At 45.6% G+C, this 11,251-nt stretch overlaps 1 pseudogene; it reads right to left on the bottom strand.

Moving 5' to 3' along the window:
* Positions 1-3,051: 3,051 nt before the first annotated feature.
* Positions 3,052-4,153, bottom strand: LOC147340277 (Y-box-binding protein 3-like; annotated as a pseudogene).
* Between the last annotated feature and the right edge of the window lie 7,098 nt (positions 4,154-11,251).

Here is an 11,251-nt window from a genome sequence, read left to right as displayed (position 1 = left end):
TCAGCTTCAGCATCAGTCATTCCAATGAATATTCAGGACTGATTTCCTTTGGGATCTCCTTGCAGTCCAAGGGACTCTCAAGAGTCTTCTCCAACACCACAGTTCAAAAGCATCAACTCTTCAGCGTACATCTTTCTTTATAGTCCAACTCTCACATCCATACATGACCACTGGAAAAACCATAGCCTTGACTAGACGGACATTTGATGACAAAGTAATGTCACTGCTTTTTAATATGCTGTCTAGATTGGCCATAATTTCCCTCCAAGGAGTAAGCGTCTTTTAATTTCATGGCTGCAATCACCATCTGCAGTGATTTTGGAGCTCCCAAAAATAAAGTCAGCCACTGTTTCCACTGTTTTCCCATCTATTTCCCATGAAGTGATGGGATCAGATGCCATGATCTTCGTTTTCTGAATGTTAAGCTTTAAGGCAACGTTTTCACTCCCCTCTTTCACTTTCATCAAGAGGCTCTTTAGTTCTTCTTCACTTTCTGCCATAAGGGTGGTGTCATCTGCATATCTGAGGTTATTGATATTTCTCCTGGCAATCTTGATTCCAGCTTATGCTTCTTCCACCCCAGTGTTTCTCATGACGTACTGCGCATATATGTTCAATAAGCAGGATTACAATATACAGCCTTGACGTACTCCTTTTCCTATTTGGAACCAGTCTGTTTTTCCATGTCCAGTTCTAACTGATGTTTCCTGACCTGCATATAGGTTTCTCAAGAGGGAGGTCAGGTGGTCTGGTATTCCCATCTTTTTCAGAATTTTCCACAGTTTACTGTGATCCACACAGTCAAAGGCTTTGGCATAGTCAATAAACAGAAATAGATGTTTTTCTGGAACTCTCTTGCTTTTTTGATGATTCAGCGGATGTTGGCAATTTTATCTCTGGTTCTTCTGCCTTTTCTAAACCCAGCTTGAACGTCTGGAAGTTCATGGTTCGCGTATTACTGAAGCCTGGCTTGGAGAATTTAAGCATCACTTTACTAGCTTGTGAGATGAGTGCAATTGTGCAGTAGTTTGAGCATTCTTTGGAATTGCCTTTCTTTGGGATTGGAATGAAAACTGATCTTTTCCAGTCCTGTGGCCATTGCTGAGTTTTCCAAATTTGCTGGCATATTGAGTGCAGCACTTTTGCAGCATCATCATTCAGAATTTGAAATAGCTCACCTGGAATTCCATCACCTCCACTAGCTTTGTTCATAGTGATGGTTCCTAAGGCCCACTGACATCACATTCCAGGATGTCTGGCTCTAGGTGAGTGATCACACCATTGTGATTATCTGGGTCATGAAAATCTTTTTTGTACAGTTCTTCTGTGTATTCTTGCCACCTCTTCTTAATATCTTCTGCTTCTGTTAGGTCCCTACCATTTCTGTCCTTTATTGAGCCTATCTTTGCATGAAATGTTCCCTTGGTATCTCTAATTTTCTTGAATAGATCTCTAGTCTTTCCAGTCTTTCTATTGTTTTCCTCTGTTTCTTTGCATTGATCACTGAGGAAGGCTTTCTTATCCCTCCTTGCTATTCTTTGGAACTCTGCATACAGATGGGTATATTTTTCCTTTTCTCCTTTGCTTTTCACTTCCCTTATTTTCACAGGTATTTGTAAGGCCTTCTCAGACATCCATTTTGCTTTTTCAGATTTCTTTTTCTTGGGGATGGTCTTGATTCCTGTCTCCTGTACAATGTCAAAAACCTCCGTCCATAGTTCATCAGGTACTCTGTCTATCAGATCTAGTCCCTTAAATCTATTTCTCACTTCCACTGTATAGTCATAAGGGATTTGATTTAGGTCGTACCTGAATGGTCTAGTGGTTTTCTCCACTTTCTTCAATTTCAGCCTGAATTTGGCAATAAAGTGTTCATGATCTGAGCCATAGTCAGCTCCCAGTCTTGTTTTTGCTGACTGTATAGAGCTTCTCCATCTTTGGCTGCAAAGAAGATAATCAGTCTGATTTTGGTGTCGACCATCTGGTGATGTCCACGTGTAGAGTCTTCTCTTGTGTTGTTGAAAGAAGGTGTTTGCTATGATCAGTGCGCTCTCTTGGCAGAACTCTATTAGCCTTTGCCCTGCTTCATTCTGTACTCCAAGGCCAAATTTGCCTGTTATTCCAGGTATTTCTTGACTTCCTCCTTTTGCATTCCAGTCCCCTATAATGAAAAGGACATCCTTTTTCGGTGTTAGTTCTAGAATGTCTTATAAGTCTTCATAGAACTGTTCAGCTTTAGCTTCCACTGAACAAAATAAAGAGTACTAGCAAAGGAGTAAGTGTGGGTAGTTGGGCCCCGCTTTCCCAACTTATTGCTCTAATACCAGGGCAGGGAAAGAGGATGGAAATGAAAGAGATCAGGATACACCTTACTTCATGCATTGTTCCCCTTTAGAACACCCTCAGATGTTCATACTGTTAAGTCTAGATTTAGTCTTAAATTCATGACTTGGGAAGAGATCAATATGTATGACCTTTGCTAAAACTCATTCTGAAAGTAAATAAATTAATAAATAAATAGACTGTAAGGACTGTCAATACAATTTATGGGCTAGTACGTTTTAAAAAATGCAGAGAACAGTGATAAGAGATAAAGGCAACATGAAATGTTTTATGGTGAAAATACCAGCCAGGTGAGCAATGTGACATCATCTCCAGTTTCAGATAATCTTCGATTTTTTATTGGTTAAAAAAAAACAACAACAACACAGTTTTTTAACGTTACTTCATGAAATTCACCTGGGGATGCAGAATAATACGTGTGATCCTGGTCAGACCATTAAATATAGGTTCAGAAGTGTGTGTTTCTGTGCTTGTGTGTGTGTGTGGGTGTGTGAGTGTGTGTGTGTAGGGAAACTACCAAGGCAGATAGTATGAGGGAATTTGAATTACATAGATCTTGTAATTTATCTTCTTACCTTACGGAAAGGACATGTGTCTTTTTCAGGGCCCAAATCTAACAATCTGTGTGCATGTTTGGAGTGAGCTCCTCAAGGGGACATCACCTGTAGCCCAGGGAAGGGAGTCCCTGGGGAGCAAGCTCAGCTGTGACTAGGCCAGGGGGGCAGAGGGCACATCCATAACCAAGGGATTCTCCTCCTCAGGGTGTCATTCTTCTTGACCACAGAGACAGAAGCAGGTGTTTCAGTGGGCCTCTTCCTGATCTTGCACTCTCCTCCATCGGAATCCTGTCCCTGGGCACCAGGCACTTGCTGGGGGTGGCAGCATGGGTTTTGGGGATGGCAGGATCCATAGTGTGGAGGGGGCTTCTGTGGCGGATTTTGCTGGCTTCGTGCCCGCTCTTGCTGTGCTCTTTCTCCAGCTGCTCTGAGACGCCTGGTGAGCATCTTGGACCAGGAGTGGTGCCTCAGCCCCTAGGGAAACTCAGCAGGCCCTGACCCCGCCTAGGATGCCCCTCCAGCCTTGTGATGTGGGTGGACCCAGGCTGCCAGTCTGACCGGGGGCTGCTGGTGGTAGCCAGGATCCATGGGTGGTGGGTCATAGATGGGGCCCTGCAGGAGGGCAGGAAATGCCTCAGTCGTTGGTCTTGGGAGTGGCCAGGCAGAGGGCGTCTGAGGCCCTGGGGTGCGGTGAAGCCTTCGCAGCTGCCCTCGCATTCATCAGCGTCGCCTTCCGTGCTCTTGGGACCTCGCGGTGGCGGTGCATGGCTGTGGATGCTGAAGCCCCGGCGGATGCTGCTATGGTGGGCAGTGTAGTGGCTTCCCTTCAGTGGTGCGTCCACTGGCCCGGTCACTTTAGCGGCCTTGGTGCCCTGCTCGCCCTGCACCACATCGAACTCCACTGTCTCACCATTCTCCACGCTGCCTCGGTACATGCAGGGGTTTTTCCTGGTGATGGCCGTATGGTGAACAAACACATCTTCCTGAGTATTGTGCATGCTGATGAAGCCATACCCTTTCTTCTCCTTAAACCGCACAACAGAGCCTAGGACACTCCTAGCGATGACCTTCTTAGGCGCTTTTCCCTTGGTGCCCCCGGTGGTGGTTTTGGGGATCCCATCCCCGCTGAGGTGGCTTGTGTCTAGGGATAGGGTCTGGTCTCCACCTCCCAAGGATGCTAGGGGTTTCCACGTGGCATGAGGGCAGAAAGAAGTGGCCACGTCCGTGAGTGTGGCCTCTCCCGCCTCACTCATCAGGTCATCCTTGCTCTCCTTTGTCTGAGAATCAGAGGGTAATTTGTCCTTCTGTGGTTGGAAGGGTGGGAGGGGACTCGGGCTGGAGGCAGGGGCCTCTCTTTGGGAGGTTTGTGGGTTAGGGCCAAGGGCTCTCTGGATTTAGTCCGAGAGTCTTGGAGAGACCTGTGGCATCTCCTGAGACAACCCGGACGTGGACCAAACAATGGCTGCCATGGTGCTGGTGAGCTCTCGAGGGGTAGGGGCAGGGTGGGTCCTTGCAGTAGCTTGAGCTAGGGGGAAGGGTGGGCAGGGCAAATATACTTTGCCCCAGCCCTCTGCCACCACATCATAGTACTCCTGCTTCATGGCAGAGAAGGAGGCACATTTGAAGCTCTAGGGAAGGGCCTTGAGCACCCTCTTGCTTGCCTGAGTGGATGTGAGGAGTGGACCTATGTTCCACCACTCTTCCTTGGTTGGGGAGATTCACAGCCTTCTAAGGGGACTCACTCAATATTCTCTCACAAATCTCTGGTCCTCTTCCGACCCCTGGGGAGCCCATTGTGTGGGTCAGGCATGTTGTGTCACTTGAGGCAAGAAGACAGCCGTGTGATTTGAAGACCCAATCCAAGAAACCTGCTGTGGGTTTTGTCTGTTTGTTTTGTTTTTGTTTCCCTTCTGAAGGCTGCCAGGCCTAGAAAGCTAGTGCTAAGAGGACCCTAAGGTAGCGCATGTTTATCCAGACTAGTGTTAAGATTGTGTTGACAATAGACTGCCAGGGATTGCTCCACCAAAAATGAGTTTACTCTAGATCAACAGAGAATTGCAATTCAGGGTCTACAACCATGCTGAACCATGCACAAGCTTCCCTAACAGGAAGAAGATAACTCTTTGGAAGAATGGGGAGTTTAGGAAGGCTGCGCTAAACAAAGTGTCCATGGGAAACTGAGGCTTTGAGGTATGGTGGCTCTTCATTCGCTGAGTCCTGACAGTGTCTATTTGGCTGAGCTCTTAGCACGCAAGAAGAGGTAGGCTTTTTTCTTCCTGTTGGGCTCTGCTGTCATGTCTGAGAGCCCTCCCTTCTGGTGTCCCAACTCTATCTTAATGGAAATGTCTCTTAATTTTTACCCCTCACCTGTTTGACCAAAATCTTTCTCCGAAAGCATCAATGATCAAGAGTTAGATTTTTTCAGTTTCAGCAGCTTTCCGCCAACCCCTGCCCACCCTCCTTCCCCTCCTCCCCCCTCCATGCCCCTATGCCAGGAAAGACCTCTCCTGGGCATAGCATCCCATGTTAGAGTGAAAGCCAAGAGTCTGGAAGCATATTGAAGTCATTTTAGAGTAAGAAGGAGGGGCCAGAGGAAGAACTCTCAGGCACTTTTTCTCTAAAGTTCGTGTTTTCAAGATCATAGACCACCTGAAGCATCATGCCCCCATCAGAGGTTTGGCAGACAAACTTTCAAGAGACGTACTCTGAATATCCTGGGAAGGCTGTCTTGTCAGATATCATGTCTGCTTCCACTTCAGAAAACCTCAACTCTCAGATCACTAGGTACTGTGTGGGTCCTGTCAGGAGCGGTGCTTTCTTTAAGTGTGTCATATGAGTCCAAGAGGCTATTCCCTGGAGCTTGGTGGCACAAGGGCTGGCTAGCAGTACCTGATAGGGGCCTTCCCAGCAAGGTAGAGGTGACTCCTTCTGGAAGTGTTTCTGCCAGTAGATGTAACCTCCCTGTTGCAAGGTATGTTGGAATATCAGAGAACTTCTCCTCTTCTCAGTGGTGGGTTAAAAGAGGCCGGAGACAAGTAACCATCCTGTGACTGTCTCAAAGGGTGAGAGTTTATGCGTTCCAAATAGAGTGGATCTGTGATTCAGAAGGACCAAAAGGCAATGCTTTTGGCCAAGGTAATTGGAGGGCCTCCACAAATCTTGCCAACTGAGTCTTAATAATGTCGTTAAACCAGACTACACCAGAGGAGTGAGGCTGGTCAGTGTCGTGAAAGTGTTGTAAAACTAGCCAAATTGTGCAGAGTTGTGGAAGTAACTGACCAGTAAAATGGGGGGCCTCGATCATTTTGAAGTTTGAGAGGAGTTCCCCAGATAGGGATAATCTTCCTCAAGGACTTTAGCCACAGAAGAGGCAGTAGCCTGTCTGCAAGGAAAGGTTTCTGTCCAATGTGAAAACATACCGACCGTGACTTAAACACATCCACAGGGTGGAGGAGCTTGTAAGGAATCCTACTTCCAGTGCCTGAATGCTCCACTGAGGCCATTTAAACTGTCCAGGAGGATTACAGCCAGTCTTCTCTGGGGTGTATTTTGGACAAGTGGGTCACATTATTTCAAAGATGATATACAGCTAATAATAGCTAAGTTGACACAAGAATGATACACATCATACACTGTAAGGGAGCTACAGATGAAAAGAATAGGATAGCACCACGCACCTGTTGGAAAAGACCCTGATGCTGGGAGAGATTGAAGGCAATAGGAGAAGAGGGCAACAGAGGATGAGATGGGTCGATAGCATGACCGACTCAGTGAACAGCAATCTGAGCAAGCTCTGGGAGATAGTGAAGGACAGGGAAGCCTGTCATGCTGCAGTTCATGGGGTCACAAAGAGTCGGACATGATTTAGTGACTGAGCAACAAGAACACACACCTATTAGAACTGCTCCTTCCCTCCACCCTACCCCAAATGCAAAAACCAAATACTGGAGGTTGGGAAACATCACCAACTTTAACTCATTGCTGAAAGAATGCATTTGCTGCCTCTCAAGAAAGAGATTGTCAGTGTTTTCCGAAGCTAAGCAGGCCTCACACCTTGAGATCCATTGAGGTAGGTGCTTTTTGGCCCCTTGTTAGTGTTTCCCCACCAACAGGGATTCACAGATGCTATCATTCCATCAGTTGGTAGTAGTTTAATGCAAGTTACAATGGCTCCTAGGGGGAATTTTAGTCTCCAGTAAAGCTGCATTGCTATTTGGTCTGACTCGGATCTTTCCCTTTTAATCAAACCAACAATTGTTTAACCCTCCAGTCTTTCTTTCCCTTCTCTGAGGCTAAGTGTCAGGCCCCTCTAGCCAGTTTTCCCAAGTTATAATTTGGGGAAATATCCCTGTGCACCATGACAGAGATTTGGCTACTGCTGGTTACTTTAAGAGCAGCATTCCTTGGGGAAGTATCAGCAAGGTGATTTGATTTGCCTTAGCTTCCAGAGCATCAAGTTTAGAATGCCTCGGTAAAGATTGCACCCCCTAATCCCTGAACAGAAGCCATCTTAAATTTTGCTTCCCTTGGCAGTTAGGAAGTCGTGTTGCTTCTACACCATTCCAAAGCCATGAGCTACTGTGAAAGCGTATCTGCTATAAATTTAAATACTGTTAGTTTTGTGCTTGAGAAGACTCTTGAGAGTCGTCTGTGCTGCAAGGAAATCAAGTCAATCAATCTTAAAGGAAATCAGCCCTGAATATTCATGGGAAGGATTGATGCTGAAGCTGAAGCTTAGGTACTTTGGGCACTGATGTGAAAGGACCCTGATGTTGGGAAAGATTGAAAACAAAAGGAAAAGGGGCTGGCAGAGGATGAGACGGTTAGATAGCATCAGTGACTCAATGGACATGAACTTGAGCAAACTCCGAGTGATAGTGAAGGACAGGGAAGCCTGGTGTGCTGGAGTCCATGGGGCTACAAAGAGGCAGACATGACATAGCGGCTGAACAGAGCAGAAAGTTCAAGCCTGTGTGCCTGCTAAGTCACTTCAGTCATGTCTGACTCCTTGTGACCCCATGGACTGTAGCCCTCGAGGCTCCTCTGTCCACAGGATTCTCCAGGCAAGAACACTGGAATTGCTTTCCATACCCTCCTCCCAAGCCTGTGTAAGAACAGAGAACTCACGCTTGTCTTTCAGGATGGTGGAGTAGAAGGACATGTGCTCCTCTCCTCCTGAGATTGCACCAAAACTGCAACTAGCTGTTGAACAACCATTGACAGGAGGATACTGGAGCTCACCAAAAACAGATATCTCTTGTCCAAAGACAAAGCAGAAACCGCAACGAGACAGGAAAATCAAAACATGGGAAAGTGAAATCCCATACCGGCCAGGAGCGGGAACCACAAACTGGAGAAGAATAATTCCAAAGACGTTCTCCCACTGGTGTGAAGGTTCAGAGCCCCACATCAGGCTTCCCGGTCTGGGAATCTGGCACAGGGACTGGAATCTCCAGGGAATCTGTCATTGACCACCAGTGGGATTTGGTTACAAGCCTTCCAATGCCCTGGGGAAAACAGAGATGCCACTTTTGGAGGGCACAGACAGAGCTGTGCCTGCCCCAAGGCTCAAGGGAAAGGAGCAGTGACAGCACAAGAGACTGAAGCAGACAAACCTACCCACTAGTGTTGCAGATGTGGGTTAGCAGTGGCTCACTGCAGGGACAGGGGCACTGGCAACAGCAGTCCTGGAAGCTTCCCTTTGGCATAAGCCCTCTTGGAGGTTGCCATTAACTCTATCCTAGAGCCCAAAGAGCCCCAGGGCTGGGTCGCCTTAGGCCAAACATCTAACAGAGAGGAAGCACAGCCCCACTCATCAGCAGATAGTTCGACTTTTACTGAGCACAGCCCTGCCCACCAGAGCAAGAATGAAGTTTGCACACCACCAGTCCCTTCCATTAGGAAGCTTACACAAGCCTCATAGCCTCAACCGCAATCCCACAGCAGCCAGAACAGGAACTGCATTACAGGAAGTTAATCAGAATGAGTGATTGAACAACAACAATGCCTAAATCCTGATTTTTGCTCAGTCACTCAGTTGGGTCCAACTCTTTTTCGATCCGTTGACCACAGCACAACAGGCTTCCCTGTCCTTCACCATCTCCCAGAGTTTGCTCAAACTCATGTCTATTGAGTCAATGATGCCATCCAACCATCTTGTCCTCTGCCATCCCCTTCTCCTCCTGCCTTCCGTCTTTCCCAACATCTGAGGGTTTTCTGTTGAGTCGGCTCTTTGCATCAGGTGGACAAAATATTGCTGTGATAGCATCAGTCCTTCCAGTGAATGGCAGCATTGTTTTCCTTTAGGATTGACTGGTTCTCCGTGCAGTCCAAGGGACTCTCAAGAGTGTTCTCCAACACCACAGTTCAAAAGCATCAATTCTTCAGTGCTCAGCTTTCTTTATGGTCCAATTCTCACATCCACATGTGACTACTGGAAAAACCATAGCTTTGACTTAGACGGGTCCTTTTCGGCAAAGTAATGTCTCTGCTTTTTAATACGTTGGTCATAGTTTTTCTTCCAAGGAGCAAGCATCTTTCAATTTTCAGAGCTGTGGAAGACACTTTAGGACACATTGTACTATTCCATGAGAAAAGATGTCAAGGGAGTATGTTTTGTAAGTGTTGACTGCCATAGTCGTTGTTACTCTAATTAGATGAAACTGTATGGTCAGATACTATTCCATGAGAAATGAGGCCAGGGGAGTGTGTTTTTTGAGTGTTGACTGCCATACTTCTTGTTATCCTAATTAGGTGATTTTGTACTTTCTGATGACTTCCCATCAAGAAGTGGAAGCTCCTGTTTCTTTTCATAAAACACAAATACTTGTCCATAGCTGTTGTTGTAATGAAGGAAAAAATTAACCATTGTGCTTTATTTCAGGTTTCATGCTGAAACTATTCAGGTTTCACAGTGGGAAAATATTTCTTTTGCCCTGATTCCCCAATTCCCATGTTCACAAAAATGTTTTCCTGTTTTTTCAGAGCTTTGTAAAGACACATCTAGGAAACACTGTATCATTTCTTGAGAAAAGAAGTCAGAGGAGAGTGTTTTTGAGTGTTGACTGTCATACCCTGATTAGGTGAAACAGTACTGTCTGGTGACTTCCCAGTAATAAGTGGGAAGCAGCCTGTTTTGTTTTGTTTTTTTTTTTTTTCCCTCAGAAAACTTAAAAACTTGACCAAAACTGTTGTTGTAATGAAGAGATAACAGAACCAGTGTGCTTTTCTGGAAGGTTTGAGGCTGCAATTATCCACTTTCCAAAGATGGAAAATATAGCTTTTGCCATACAGTCCCTATTCCCAGATTAACAAGGCTGACCATTTCAGAGTTGTGGCATGCTGTATCATTCCATGAGAAAATTTGCAGGGGAAAGTGTTCTGTGAATATGCACTGCTGTATCTGTTGTTACTCTTACTAGGTGAGACAGAAATGTCAGATAACTTCCGACAAGAAGTTGGAAGAAGCCTTTATATTTCAGAAAACTCAAAATCATGACCAAAGCTGCTGTTTCAATAAAATTAAAATTGAACCAGTGTTTTTCTGGCAAGTTTAAAGCTGTAACTCTCCAGCATTCACTAGGAGAAGATACTTCTTTGCCATCAGGCCCCAATTCCCAGGTTCACAAAAACATGTTTTCATGCAGTTTCAGAGCTGTGTAAAGACATTTATAGGACACACTGTATGAATCCATGAGAAAAGATGTCAGGTGAGAGTGTTCTGTTAGTGTTGATTACCATACCAGCAGTTACTGTGATTAGGTGAAACTGTTCTGTCAGATGACTTCCCAGCCAGATTTCAGAGGCATCCTTTTTATTTCAGAAACTCAAAACAATGAGAAACGCTATTGTAATGAAGAGAAAAATGAACCAGTGTGCCTTTCTGGCATGTTTAGGGCTGCAACTACCCAGTTTCACTGGGGGAAAATAATTATTTTGCCATCAGGACCCAATTTCCTGGATCACAAAAACTGATTTCCCACAGTTTCAAAGCTTAGTAAAGACACTGTTAGAACACCATGTACCATTCCGTTAGAAAAGAGGTGAGGGGAGGGTGTTCTGTGAGTGTTGACTGTCATACCTTCTGTTACCCTTATTAGGTGAAACATACTGATAGATGACTTCCTAGCATGAAGTGGTAAGCATCCTGTTTCTTTCAGAAAACTCCAAAAGGAGACCAAAGCTGTTGTATTAATGGAAAAAAAAAATGAATCAGTGTGTTTTTCTGGCAAACTTAAGACTACAACTATCCAGTTTTCACTGGGGGAAAATATGTCTTTTGCCATCAGGCCCCAAATCTCAGGTTCACAAAGCCTGTTTCCTTTCAGTTTCAGAGCTGTGTAAAGACACTA

The sequence above is a fragment of the Bos grunniens genome, chromosome X (assembly GCF_055505025.1).
Source record: "Bos grunniens cultivar Pamir isolate PY7600 chromosome X, Bosgru_T2T1.0, whole genome shotgun sequence".
NCBI lineage: Eukaryota > Metazoa > Chordata > Mammalia > Artiodactyla > Bovidae > Bos > Bos grunniens.
The sequence above is the reverse complement of the archived record's forward strand: the minus strand, read 5'-3'. Positions and strand labels throughout refer to the sequence as shown.